This window comes from Mytilus edulis, chromosome 6 (assembly GCF_963676685.1).
Source record: "Mytilus edulis chromosome 6, xbMytEdul2.2, whole genome shotgun sequence".
Taxonomy (NCBI): domain Eukaryota; kingdom Metazoa; phylum Mollusca; class Bivalvia; order Mytilida; family Mytilidae; genus Mytilus; species Mytilus edulis.
The window spans coordinates 88,283,980-88,300,093 of NC_092349.1; the positions used below are offsets into that span (position 1 = coordinate 88,283,980).

The 16,114-nt window shown below is 32.8% G+C and overlaps 1 long non-coding RNA gene across 1 annotated transcript; it reads left to right on the top strand.

The window, feature by feature from the left end:
* The first annotated feature begins 6,227 nt into the window (after nucleotides 1-6,227).
* Nucleotides 6,228-9,315, top strand: LOC139528808 (uncharacterized). Its single transcript, XR_011665685.1, has 2 exons — nucleotides 6,228-6,802; nucleotides 8,349-9,315. It is a non-coding gene; the product is annotated as an uncharacterized lncRNA (long non-coding RNA).
* Nucleotides 9,316-16,114: the final 6,799 nt, after the last annotated feature.

Genomic DNA, 16,114 nt, shown 5'->3' on the forward strand with positions numbered 1-16,114 from the left:
ATAAGGACTATGCATTCAAACTTCAATGAATAAAACCGTATTAAACTAGGTTTTACTGTCCCGACCAAAACGTGTTGGTGATTATATAAAAACAAACACTTTAATTTAGTCGTCCGTTATTCCCTTTTCATGTCTAAATGAAGCAAAAACACCTGAAAAAACGTTTATCTTTCTTTCCTTTATCCTTGCCTGGCAAAAAAAATCATATGTTATAAATTGTATTTAAAGATTAGATAAGAACAATAGTAAACAATTTTTTAAAACTTTTGAATAAGCAGTCAGTTATGTGATAAACTGAAAAGAACCCCCCCCCCCCCGAAAAAAAGGAAAACAACATAAAAATTTAAATGGCAATTGTAAATTAAAGCCTTTTACAAGATTTTGTCTTTGTGTGCTAAGTACTAGTACTGTAACAGAGAAATTAACTAAATTGATTGATTGTTGTTTGCTTTACGTCCAGTAGCAAATATTTCATGCCTGTTAATGACTATAACACATAAATTTTAAATACACTAGGTAGGTCGTACAATAGGAGGTTGACAGTGAGGTTGGACGTGAAAACCACTAGAAAATGAGGGTATATTGAAAAAGGACAGTAATTAAGACTTGAAACAGCAGGCAATATTTGGACCACTCAAATAATAGGTGCAAGAGTTTTTAATTTGATCCATAAAATCTACCCTGAAGTCAATCATCCATGTTTACGTGTAGTTTACAATATCATTGCACGCATCCAATTTAAGTTAGATACTTTTAGCTTGCTTTAGTAGCTGTGATAATTCTGTGAAACTGTATTGTGTATTGTACTTTAGTTTTTGGTATGATATTCTGTACTACCGATCACTACCGTTCTCCTGGTTGGTCTCGTGTGGGGGCGTTCGCCTCGAGAGCGGGAGGTCGTTTAATTTGTTCGAATCCCGAACGGGTCAAACAAAGATGGTAATTAAATTGGTATTCTATTTCAACGCTTAACACGTGGCATCATAGAGTAAGAGCACAGACCGGCCGGCTCAGAATCGGAAATGTGTCCGGGTCGGGTGACTTTTTTTCCTGCGAACTGATATTTTGTGAGCTTACACTATAAAAAAAACCCGACTCAGCTTGTCAGTCTAGTAAAAAACGAGGTTAATACTCTTATTATATTTACACGTAATCATCCTGAATCTTATTTTTATTCGCCGCTGGTCGTCATCCATTATCATTATTTATTTTACCGTTTTATTATACAGTGAAGTGTTTTTCTTTTACTGGTATATATTAAAACTTCTAAATTTTCACCAATTAAAATTAAAAAATAGCAGGTGAAATTTTTCAGACAATTGTGATTGTTGGGATTATTATCTTTGACGGTAAATAATATTAAATCAAATGTGCCTTTTCGGATATATAATATTTGACGGAAAATATTATTGAATTAACTCCGTATAACTATTATTTAGTCATGGGTCGGTTTTGAGCTTATTATTCTGTATACGGAATGTTCTATAAAAAAAAGACCGAATGTTGACTATTTTTATTTAGCTGTGTTTTTGGGTTGCTGTCGCATTAATGTATACCTTTATCTCCTTTTATTCACAACCGAGATTCGCTTGGGTATAGAAATATTGACATTTCTAGACCTCTCTCGTCCCACAGTATACCCTTGCTAAATGGATGCGTTCGTTTGGCTTATTGGTTATATAAATACGCAGCTTTGTCCGATCAAAATATAACAGGAATGTATATCAGATAGTTATCAAATGTATCAGGATTATAATTTAGTACGCCAGACGCGCGTTTCGTCTACATAAGACTCATCAGTGACGCTCATATCAAAATATTTATAAAGCCAAAAAAGTACAAAGTTGAGGAGCAATGAGGATCCAAATTCCAAAAAATTGTGCCAAATACGGCTAAGGTAATCTATATTCAAAGTTTTGTAAACAGGAAATTTATAAAAATGACCACATTATTGATAATCATGTCAACAATGAAGTGTTGACTACTGGGCTGGTGATATCCTCGGGGACGAAACTTCAACCAACCGTGGCATCTACCTGGTGCAGTGAGAATTCCACGCTATCTTTACCTTAAAAAAACATTAGAGGGAAAGATGATCTACGCACGAGTTGAATGATTGAAATGTGTAAACAACGAAAAAGGTCAGCTTAATCTTTTTAAATAAGTCGCATGGCTGATTTTAACAACATTTTTTGTGACTTTTGCTAGAACAATTAGTAGATGAAAAAAAAATATAACAAAACTGATCCGCAAGACAATAAAAAAAAAATGAAACGTTCAAAATAAGTTGAATCTTTTTTATAAATTGTTGTCAACCTTTGTTATCATTTTTGTTTTGCTTTTATGACAACTATTATATATTGCTGGGTGTTTTTTCCAAATCCTATTTCGGACCCCCTGATTTTAAAAGGGAGTATCTAATTAGTCATGCCCGATTTACTTTAATTGAATTGAACCTCTACTTAAAGACCTACATCGGGTAAATAAGTTCGAGGTACAATAAGTAGACAATAGAAATCCTTTGTGAAATAAGATCGTCCCGGGTATCTTAGAAAATAAATTTGCGTTGAATAACAATGAAATATGCACGAGCAGGTTTGTAAGTGTATATTTTCAAGGATATGTGTTATGTTGAATAAATCAATTTCTAAAGAGGGAAATATAGTCTTCCGATTATGTATGATCATTCCAGTTTAACAAGACAATCAAATAGAACTGGAATACGAATCGAATAACGTTTCAACATAAATTGTTTGATCAATACATTTACAGTTTAACAAAATATCAATTATACCTTAATTGCGAATTCGTTTAAACACCAATAGTACTTCTGTATAGAATATCAGATACATTGTAGGATGGTTCGGAGACCTGTTATATCGGATTTTAAAGACTCGTATAAAACAATCTTGGGTGAGCATCTGGAAAGAAATTCCGACTAAATCAGAATCTTCGGTGATTAAGGGCATACGATACAGTTTTGATCCTGTATTTACAAGTTGATTAAAATTTGCATATAGGCTATTTTAAATCTGATCAAATCAAATATGTTATACAAAATATACCTTCATGTGCTACTTTTTGAGTAAATTGTGGTTCAAATTTCAGATATTTCCTCAAAATACGGATTTGTGGACATATTTTTCCTTTCGATAGAAATACATAACTTTTTTGTTTTAAAAGATAAACACGATCTGTTTTTTTTTGTTAAATTATTTGTAATTTGTGTTATATATATATATTGCATACATTTGTACATTTTATTTTTACAAATAACTCAAATTTATCAAGTGATCATGATTGTAAGAAAAAAACGTAATTTTTGGATGTATATTTATCAAATTTAAAAAAATTGCAATTTTTACGTTTTATTGAAAATTGGTACACCTAATCTTCTTACGTAATCAAACAAAATGACATTATAAAAAAGGGGGTCCATGAATTCGTTTTTAAGTTAAATCAGTTTGAATGCTAAAAATTAGCCGAAAACTGCATCTTTTTCCGATAAGTCACCGTTTGACGTCGCGAAAATAACAATTTACGTTAGCAACGTCATTACCTCCCCTGTAACTGTATCGTATGCCCTTGAAGAAGGCGAAGCATCTATACCAAAGGGACACGCAAAATCAAAAGTTGAAAATGAAGTGACAAGGTCATGGATAAAAAAGAAAAGACTGTTGTATTCTAGCATGGGGCATATATATAGGTCTGTATTCATTCAAGAATTATTGCAAAATATACTTTATTACAAACTACACATCAATATATTATATTACAACAGTGAACATTACTAATACAGATAACACGTGTAAATCGGTTCATAGTCTGTGTGTGGTCAGGGTACCGTTAGAACTGTTGGAGTATATTGATCATGTTTATAAACATGACGATAGATATGACATCTCCCTTTTTTACTTAAATGAAATGAAATGGCTTCATGTAAAACTTTGCTTTAATTAACAAATAGATAGCATTAATGAAATGTTGAAATGATGTGTATGTATTAATGATAATATTGTCTCCAAAGCTAAATTGTTCTGATCTGAATATTACCAAACTCCTACAAATATATTCATTTTAAGCTCACCTGGCCCAAAGGGCCAAGTGAGCTTTTCTCATCACTAGGCGTCCGGCGTCCGTCGTCGTCCGTCGTCGTCCGTCGTCGTTAACTTTAAAAAAAATCTTCTCCTCTGAAACTACTTGGCCAAATTGAACCAAACTTGACCACAATCATCATTGGGGTATCTAGTTTAAAAAATGTGTGGCGTGACCCGGTCAACCAACCAAGATGGCCGCCACGGCTAAAAATAGAACATAGGGGTAAAATGCAGTTGTTGGCTTATAACTCAAAAACCAAAGCATTTATAGCAAATCTGACATGGGGGTAAAAATGTTTATCAGGTCAAGATCTATCTGCCCTGAAATTTTCAGATGAATCGGTCAATCGGTTGTTGGGTTGCTGCCCCTGAATTGGTACTTTTGAGGAAATTTTGCTGTTTTTGGTTATTATCTTGGATATTATTATAGATAGAGATAAACTGTAAACAGCAATAATGTTCAGCAAAGTTAGATCTACAAATAAGTTAACATGACCAAAATGGTCAGTTGACCCGTTTAGGAGTTATTGCCCTTTATAGTCAATTTTTAACCATTTTTCGTAAATTATAGTAATCTTTTACAAAAATCTTCTCCTCTGAAACTACTGGGCTATATTAATCCAAACTTGGCCACACTCATCTTTGGGATATCTAGTTTAAAAAATGTGTGGCGTGACCTGGTCAACCAACCAAGATGGCCACCAGGGCTAAAAATAGAACATAGGGGTAAAATGCAGTTTTTGGTTTATAACTCAAAAACCAAAGCATTTTGAGGAAATCTGACATGGGGATAAACATGTTTATCAGGTCAAGATCTATCTGCCCTGAAATGTTTAGTTGAATCGGTCAACCCGTTGTTGGGTTGCTGCCCCTGAATTGGTAATTTTGAGGAAATTTTGCTGTTTTTGGTTATTATCTTGAATATTATTATAGATATAGATAAACTTTAAACATCAATAATGTTCAGCAAAGTTAGACTTACAAATAAGTCAACATGACCGAAATGGTCAGTTGACCCCTTTAGGAGTTATTGCCCTTTATAGTCAATTTTTAACCATTTTTCATAAATCTAAGTAATCTTTTACAAAAATCTCCACTGAAACTACTAGGCCACAATCATCTTTGGGGTATCTAGTTTGAAAAATGTGTCCGATGACCTGGCCATTCAACCAAGATACCCGCCACGGCTAAAAGTAGAACATAGGGGTTGCAGTTTAGCACGATTTCAGTCTGAAACGGTCATTTTGGTCTGATCGTATCTTAATTGACTGGATTTACCGCTAGAGGAAAACGTCAAGATTTGTCAGTTCGTTAAGTCTCCATTCGGATCGATAGTCTCATTAGGTAAATTAGTCCCGTTAAGGCATGTCAAGATATTTAAGACTGTATCTTCTAGCGAGCTGTTTAGATCCGTTAAGACCGTGTCAGACCAAAACAGACCATGGATACAAACTGACATCAAGATGTTGTCAGACCGTGTCCAGTCGTGTTCAGATTTTAATAATTTGGACACAAAACGAGTGAAACTTTCCCATTATTTATCAGGGGTTGCTCCCCTTTCAAGAATAAAATAAAACTGTGAAAGAAGACGATTTTTTAACTGAAAGTCTACCACGTCCCCTTAATCATGTTATTTAAATAAAACAAATATTCAATTTGAATTCTAACTTCTTCCTATTTAATTATTTAACACTGTTTTATAATTATATAAATAAAAAAAGTAGCTCAAAGTCATACTGCTGCACAAATCGCCGCGAATTGACTAAAAAAAATCAACAGATTGCCGAAATAATATTTGATTATTGAATATAAGCACCTGAACCTTTATATTTAATGGTTTACAAGTGATTGCAATACGTTTTATATGCAATTACAGACTGCCGTACGTGGTGAAGAATTTGTCATTCATTTTTACACCCTTATTTAATAATAACGGATGTCGGCCGTGAACACTTGAAAACGTGATCTTAATATGTTAAATTAAATTTAAGATGTAACTATTTTTAAATATTGTAAATGAATGCATTATCATTTATCTTTTTATGTTACCTATATAAATTGCATTTGAGTAAATTTGAGGAAGGGAAAAAAATATATAGATATATATATATAACTCTGTCTTTTATCGTTTTCCGTTTATTGTCATGACATTGTCCGTTAACTTTATTTTTGCCAGACTCATGCGTTTGACTTTCCATCTTTATTTTTTAATGTGTCTATAATTCGAGGGCCTTTTGTAAAAAAAACTACATACCAGAAGCCTTCGTTAAAAAATAAAGTTTGAATATTATAGCAGAAAAAGGCTTATAAATTCATTCAAATTAATATTTGAAATAGGATAAATAATCAAGAAAATGTTTATAAATACGTCAGACACTGTACTTAAAGTACATTTAAAGACCAGGTTACATATATATTACATGCATACAGCATAATAAAGCTGGTTTAATTTGAATGACTATCCATTAGGGACATTTTTCGACGATAATTAATCAAATCTGACAAGTTTAATTAAAAACGGAAAATAATTCTTCGCCCGTAAACGATTTAACGTTACCGTACCCTCTTTATTTTTGTTGCATTCATGTCGCATATGTGTGTCGGCAGTGTCAGCGCTTCTAATAGCTAACTTATTTTACACAAAATCGTTGACATGGTAGAAGGAAACTATAGTACAATATAAGCTGAGCTGGAAATTGCAATTGGTGAGTAGAAATGAATATTTTAATACATGTCTATCAGAATAATCATTGATCATGGATCATCACCCAAGAGTTTGAAGGAAAAATGTTCACATTTGTTAAATTTGTGCATACAGGTATGAATCGACGTTCCAATACTCCACACTCTTGGATAGTAGCCTGTTCAAAGGCAAAGTAAGAATTTGGGCTTGTTAAAAAATTGTTCCTGTGATTGGACCCCCCCCCCTTTTTCATGTTTTTTGAAAGATCAATGCATGATTTAAAAAGTTACATATAAACAAGTATGGTTTAAACCCCCTTTTAAAAATGGCTGGATCCACCCCTGTTTATTGCCTAACATGCATTGACATGTGGGGTATTCACAATGGTATGGTTGTGCGGGATGGCCTATAGGCTATACAACAGTTACAAGACCTAAACCCCTGATCGAGTAATCCTACATATTGTATGTTAATGTATTGATAACTGTCACGTCCTAAATTTGCATGAAATATTGGTCACTTTTTTTTATTAACCAATAACCAACCAATCTTCACATGTTACGATGTAGTCCGAGACAAGCTTGTCTGGCAAAACAGCCGTTTGGACATCAGAGTAATCTCGGACTAGTTACGTTTGGACGTCAGAGTAATCTCGGACTAGTTACGACGATGATATACCTATTTATATAGCCACTGGTGGGTGATGTACAATAATTATAATTTGTCACATATGTGTTATGAATACCTTCAACATGTTCAAGGCTTGGGTTTGTATATATGCAATAACTTCAAAATTGCCCGGGGCAAAAAAAAGAGTATATTGATATTGTGCCCTGACATGCCTGATTCCAAATGATGAGACGGCATTGCGTCCTTAACAACAATTTTTAACACTTTTCATCTTTTATGATAAGAAATTTAAGATTTTACCGGGTATGATTCATTATTTTGTTATAAATGATTTGTTATGCTCTTAATTTTGTAGAACTTAAATATATGTTATAACAAGAAAAAGAAATTATGTTGAAATTTTTATTTTTATCTTTTGTATATTATTCACTGTCATGACTGTCATGACTAAATAAAAATTAGATCCCACGCATGCGCGGCATAGTTAAATAAGTGCCCGACACGTTATCATCAGTATGTTGATGGATTATAAAGAAGAAGAAGAAGAATCTTATAAATACTATTTGCTTTGTCACCATGTCATGTTGGTAGTAATATTCAACAAATTCTATTTCAAAATAAAAAAGTATTATAAATTGATCACAACAAGTATAGTGCTATAGCCTCTATTAGACAGTAACCCTTCAATGAAGTATACACCTAAGAAAACATTGATGTAGAAAGAGAGAACATTTTGTTTTAGAAATAGAACCTCAAAAAAGGGTTTTATTCTTCTTCTCATAAGGGACTTATCAATTAAATTGTATAAGTCATAAATTCATTTCTTTACATCATTAAACTTTGTTGTCAAGCAACTTATGATTGCTAGTTTTTCTTGTAGATAAATACAAGTTTATATATAATAAATACTTTATTCTTAATGTATATTTTTTTTGTAGATAAGATATCACATTGGTTTGAGCATGATTCCCAGCCAGATTATGAAGCGGCATATATCATGTATATCAATGTATATATAGGAAATATATAGTGTCACTAAGTTACTCTCATATGGTACCTCATTTGTACCTGTAGCTATAAATTGTGAAATGGTGGATTCATTCATAATTTTGTGTTACTTATTGGTTTGGAAATAACGTTGATAGAGCTAACAGCATTATGTCATGATGTACAGTTGATGGGATGATCTGATTGGACAAAAAGAGAATTGTGAATTGAACAAATAGCAAACTTACAATTCATAGAAAAAATGTAGGAAATACAATGTACTACATTACTTGGTGACAGAGCATACCTTTGATATATATATATATATATATTTGAAATAAGTAATATTAACAATTTGAAATAAAGAGAATTTAAAGTTTTCTAGGAATATTAGTAGTGCATCATATCTTAATTCCATGATTATCTTGGATAGTTATATCATTAAGAATAGAAAATTGGAATAATGGAAATTTCTAGTTTCAGTGAATATATATCAATCATTGTCAATACTAAAAGTGCAGCATCATGATCATACATCATCTGATTCACCTTGGATAATTATTCATTTGAAATAAGAATTTGGATATAATAAGAGTTTCTATGCTGCCATTGCTATTGTTGGCTACATGTACCACCAGGAAGTGTTAAACCTCCTTTACTTTCCATGAGGGTCTGTCACGGTCCATCACTATTGGTTAGTGTCATATATATGCATGATGATGGAAGTTTTTACCAACCTAGACAAGCTTTACAGCCCTGGCATGGTTGTTGGTTAGAGTCGAATGACAGCTTGCTGTATAGTTATAATAGTCTGAATGTATCTACATGTATTTTAATAATCTTCTAAATTACTGTTCATTCTGAAACTGGCATTTTATAATAGTAGTCAAACATATTAAACAATACATGTACTTCAAAGTATCATTTTATTTTGTCTCGCCTTACACAAAAGTCATGAAAGTTGGTTGTATACAAGAAATTTGTATTACAGTCTTGGGGTGATGATGTAAGCTATTTTATAGAGCTTTACATTTTAAAAGCTAAAAGAGCTGGATGTTTCTTGTCTTGTATTCAGATGCTAGTAGCTAATTAATATGTTATGATGTTTCAGTTTGCCATTATATGTACATTGCACCTGACCCCATTTTCATGGTTCAATGACTGCATGTAAAATATACTGTTACTTAATCAATGAAATGCTCTCTTATACTGTATATATTTTACATATGTAATTGGATACATTTTATTGTATATGAGTATCTTGAAAGATCTACTTGTCTATCAGGTTGGGTTGACCTGACCTTGACCTTCATGGATAATTTAAGTGATTAATAAAATTGAGAATGGAAATGGGGAATGTGTCAAAGAGACAACAACCCGACCAAATAAAAAACAACAGCAGAGGGTCACCAACAGGTCTTCAATGTAGCGAGAAATTCCCGCACCCGGAGGCGTCCTTCAGCTGGCCCCTTAACAAATATATACTAGTCCAGTGATAATGAACGCCATACTAATTTCCAAATTGTACACAAGAAACTAAAATTAAAATAATACAAGACCAACAAAGGCCAGAGGCTCCTGACTTGGGACAGGCGCAAAAATGCGGCGGGGTTAAACATGTTTGTGAGATCTCAACCCTTATTTCAGTTTGATACAATGTTAACATGGTTAGGTTTGTTTCTCAGTTTATACTTCCTAATAAAATTGACACTGGAAATGGGGAATGTGCCAAAAAAGACAACAACCCAACTTCAGAGCAGACAATAGCCGAAGGTCATCAATGTTTCTCATAAGCTATAAGCTACATTGTACATGTATAGGATCACTACTTTTGGCATAATTATGGAATAAATGTAAGTTGTACATGTTTGACATTTTTGAATGGCTTATTTCATCTGACAATGACACCATTTTCATGGTTTTTATGTTTAGTCTTTTTCTCTGTTTCTATGGTTACTATAAACGTTTAACCATAAATTTGGGGTATGGAAGAACTGTGAAATTCAAAAATTCATGTAATTCATGAAATTATCTGTCATATATCTGTCTGGCATGGTTATTTTGACTGGACTTCATTTTAATGGATTATTGATAATGTAAAGTTTATGTGATACTTATAGACTAGTAAAATCTTCTTATTACAGAATTTCAATAAAAAGATCATGAATAAGGCCACATTTAAAAGAATGTCTGTTTCCCATCCCAGGGGGCTTATTTTTTACCTGGGTCTGGGGAGGGGAAACAAACAATTTTTATTTTGGCCTAAGGAGATATGGTGAGACGAGTATCAACCATTTAAATCATGTAGACCAAGTGATTTACTTGTTAGTCACTATATAATAGGTCACTGCACACCCTTCAACAATGACCAAAAACTAAAACTTTATAATGAGCACCCTATAAAAGGTTCAGCCTGTAATGAGGCATCTAACACAGTTAATGTAAAATATTCAGACGAGAAACCCAACAGTGATGACAATTTGATTTATTATACCATACCCTCCCCCCTCCCTTGAAGTTAAATGTCTAATCCCTTGGTGTACTGATATGAATAGTATTTTACTGGAAATGTTTCGGAAAATAGATATTGATGCTAACGTAAATATTTTATCCAATAAAAAGACAGGAAATAAGTCGGTGAACCAAAAAGTTCAAATCTAATTGAAAATTAAAGTGCCCATGAACTCACTGATCATGCATGAGTGATTCTATTCATAAAAAGTGTCCGTGTAACAATTAAAAAGAGTCTGTGTATCATCGAAAAAGAGTCTGTGTAACACCCCTTAATGTACTGTTTTTCTATAGCTCTGCAGGGGTAGGGTCAAAGTCGTTCAAAGGTCACTGTACGGCCTTTAACAATGAGCAAAATCCATACAGCATTCTAGTACGGCATACGTTTTACCTCAGCGAACTCTCTGTCTTGGTGATGTATCAATCATTTGCTTCAGGTTGATCCATTTCGCATCTCGTCATGAATATGCGTGATATATTTGCCACTGGACATTAAGGGAGCAATCAATTTATCAGTTTCATTTAGTGATGCATGCTAATTATATATATAGTTCTCAAATGATAATTGTCTAAAACTGTTTCCATTTTTGTGTATTTTATTTTTTAGCGTAAATTTTAGAATTTCTTTCCGAATCTTTCTCTTTGCATTTATTTGTTTGTAAACATTTAATAAAGTAGTCCATGTCAGGGGTGAGATTGTATACAGCCAATCGAGGACAAGGGCAGTAGAACAGAAAACAGTCTCCATTGTATACATACATATGCATTTATGTTGAAGCGTAAAACAACGACATGTAGTTGAGCTCGTTTTGGTGAATCAATTACTGTCAAATTTTTATATATATATATCTGGTAAAGTTGTCATAAAAGCAAACACGGACGAAAAAGTTGGCAACAATTTATAATAAGACTAAACTTATTTTGGCCGTTTCGTTTCTTCTAAAGTGTTAAATTCAACCATGCGACTGGCTTACTTGGAGATTCAGGTGACCTTTTTCGTTTTTTATAAATTTCAATCAAAGTTCGTATATCCCTTCAACGATTTATTCAATTTTTTTTAACGTATAGATAGCGCGAAACTCTCACTACACCATGCATAGACTTTTTTTTCGACCAAATGCGGCTGCTTATTTATACAACCGAACAACCAAACGTCCGCACCCAATTTTAGCAAAGATATACTATTGAACGGGAGATGTGAATATTTCTATACCCAATCCATCATTTGGTTTTGAAAACAATTTTAAAGGTATACATTAATACGACATCAACCCAACGACACATATCAATCAAAACATTAAGAGTCAACACACAGATTTTTGTTATAGAAAGAAACCTATACAGAATAAAAAGCCTAAACCGCAACAAGACTAAATAATACGGGAGCAGTGATTTTTTTTAGACAAAAATGCAAGTGTTCCGTAGAAATATTTCACGTACCATTTTTTTTTTATTTCGATCGTTGAAAATTATAGCAGGTGTGATATAAATCAGTAGATTAAGGACAAAACTATAATATGGAAATATAATATGAAAATTAAGCCTGCTTTGTACTAGACCGACACACTGAGATGGATTTTTAACGTGTAAGTTCACAAGCTAACAGTTCGAAAGAAAGAAAAAAACTCTTTGTTAGACCCGTTTGGGATTCGGACTAAAGTCCTCTCGCTGTCGAGGTGAACTTATTCTCACGAGACCAACCAGGAGAGAGGTCGCATAGTCATACCAAAAACTCGAGCATAATAAACAATACAGTTTAACAGAATTATCACCGTTACTAATGCGATTTTAAAGTCATGATCTTATCTAAATTAGATACCGTTATGTGATGTTGGTATCTACACGTATGAATAGAGATGGCCGACATCAGAGTAGATTGAGAGGACCATCGCTCTCTGCAAATTGAAAACTCTTCCTCAATGATGTTAGTGGTCCCATTGTAGCGAGCTGTTGCAAGGCTAAATTTCTATCCTTATTAAATCTTCTCTCATTATTCAGTGGTATTTCAAGTTTACTTTTAATCTTATTGTCGAACGACTATTTGAAGTGCTTCTCGTTATGAACACGAATGAAATATTTGCCACTGGAGGTGACTGAGGCAAACAACAATGAATCACCATCACTAAAATATAAGTATTTGTTCTCACAAAATACTTTGTAATTAATTAGAAGAATGATGACAATTTCTCATCTATTCACGTTTTGATCGAGCCGCTTCAACCTCAAATCTTGCTGCAATTGTTTTACATTTAGGCTACTAGTATTAAATACTATTGTATTCATTGAAGTTTACATGCGTAGTTTTTTTTATTCAAAAGAATAAATTAATATTTATAAATAAATTGGACTGAACAAACAACACCAATTATTTCGCATTTGCATGTAATGCAGTTTAGAAAAATAAAAGATTTGATTTTTTTTAGATTAGCACACATGCAACGCATCCACACTTAGGAGTCCTCCAAAAAGGTAAAATTTACCTGTAACGGAACATGTATGTCTGGTGTATGTATATCACTCGTTCCATCTACAATATACGGAAATGACACGACCGGGTATTGTAAAGCTTTGAGGGACTTTTAATGTCAAATTCATATCCCTGGGCGAAGAAATTACCAAGTTTGGAAAACACCGTGTGTACACTGACTTATAAAAGTGTTTATGTCTTTCATGCTGTCTAGTCTGAGAATACAAGTTTGAGCAGTTTTTGAAGGTAAAAAATAAAGGTTTAATAATATTGCAAAAGTCTGTGAATAATTGAAAATAGGACGTTCCGGAAAACACAAGTCGCTATATTAAATGCTTGTAAATCTCTGTTACATGTGGTGCGCTTCTATTTAAATACCTTTCTGTTAATCATAAGAAAGTGTAAAAACAGTTATTGAAATCCGGCTGAAAAAAGGGAAAACGAATAGTGACTATCTAACTTATTTTTCAAATATCGAATACACAAATAAATCTCTAACCATCCACGCTTACAATTTGTTTTTACTGACAGGTGTCTGCTGGCATTCGATTGGATATCAGTTTTATGTAGGCGTAACAATTCATCCCATTTATCCAATCAGCTGTCTTGTGTGCGATCTCATACGGTTCACACTAGGGTTCACATAGTCTAGTTTTTTATAATGATAGCGATAAAAATTATTCGTGCAGAATATACATCGTGACACTATAAAACAGAAATATCCTGTCCAAAAATGACTTACGAGACACCATATTAACCAAATAACTATTTAAAAACTAAGACAGCATACATATAAAATATTATCATTCATAACAATTACTATTTAAAAGGGAAATATTATACTATTAGTATCATGGTCCCAGCATTTTAACAAATTTATCAAAACAGGACGTTGTTGCAATGGTGTGACTGGGACTTTACGGTGCGTCTAAAAATAACCTAGGCCGCCTCGGTGCACTATAAGCTCTCGAAACTGCACTAAGACCATGATGGAACACTATAGCGAACTTTCTATACTAATGAAATGTCCATGTGTGGAAAAAAGATCTTACTATACACTGTACGGACATTTAGACTTATTCACTAGCTGTGATATACAGTAGAAGATTTAGCAAGGATAGCAAGGATACAAAAATTACGATATTAATAACGCTAAAAATTAAAAGGAAAGTGTACGCTATGTCGCCCGGAATCCGACACTGACCTAGGAAAGTTATAATATTTATTTTATTAATAATATAATCTTTTATTCGTAAGCAATACAACTTACAGAAAATAATTATTACAAATATTCAATTACATCAGTGAAACATATTTACATTTAAACAATTAGTCAAATAATCATATAAGTAGGTATACCATTATAACAGTACAGCAGAATAGGATCAAATGGATTTTTAGCATTAATGAATGAATTTAATTTCGTACCTTCTCAGTCAGAAATAAAAACTTCCCTTTAATTGGTTAGTTCCTTTACATTATGAACAGATACTGGTGAGAACCCAACCACTTTAAAAGGGGGTCCCAACCGAGCATAAAAAAAGGGGCGAGTTCCAACTGTATATATATGCCCCCTTTCAAATGCATTGATCGTCTAGAAAGTTTAAGATTCGACGGTTTTCTCCAACAATATGGTTTGATAAATTTCTTTCGAAGTTCATTATACTTTTCACATACTAAAATAAAATGATATTCATCTTCAATTACTTGTTTATCACACCATATTACAAAATCTCGGATATCTCTCAATATTATAAAATCGACAAGTTTCTTTATTCAAACAGTGAACAGACTGATTTATGCGGTATTTACAAATAAATGGTTTTATAAATATAATTTACAGCATGAACTAAATAAAACTGTTGGGGTCAAATACATCTATGCAACATACATTTAGGCGAGTCTTCAAAAAAATAGTTCATTTCACTATTAAGGCAGCAACCATTTGATTTTCTTGGGGGGGGCTATGGATTTTTTTCCAAACATTTTTTTGGCGACAAATTTTTTTCTTTCAATATTAGCATTACATATAGTGTCAGCTGAGGGTAAAACAAACATTATTTTTCTCAGGGTCAAAAACAAATTATTTTTTTTTCCAAAACTCGAAACAAACTTTTTTTTCCAAAAAAAAAACATAGCCCCCCCCTTTTCCACCCCCAGAAAATCAAATGGTTGCTGCCTAAAGCTACCGTTTAATCTATCTTTGAATTCAATTAAAAACAAGTTCACATTTTTTTTTAACCCTAATGTAACCGTATGTTAAAGCGTTTTCGTCCGTATCAATAAATTGTTTATCAAAATTGAAGTGCATGAGTATTATTAACGTCTGGGATGAGTGTGAGATTTCTCTGTTGATGGGAATAAACAAAATTTAGCTGAATTTGTATTATTCAAATTAATGAAAAGGCAAGCTAGTGTGTGTTTAAAATAATATTGTTGGAATGGATTTATAACATTAAAAATGTGTGTAACCGATTTTAGGTTGACTTGGACTGCGAATTTGAAAATAATTTATTTGTGAAATCACATTCTTTAAGATGACATATTTTGTAAGTACGTTAACCTTTTATTCTAATTATAGTATCTTTGAAATGCATTTTATAGCTGACTATGCGGTATGTGCTTTGCTCATTGTTGACGGCCGTACGGTGACATATAGTTGTTAATGTCTGTGTAATTTTGGTCTCTTGTGGACATTTGTCTCATTCGCAATCATACCATATCTTCTCTTGTATATTT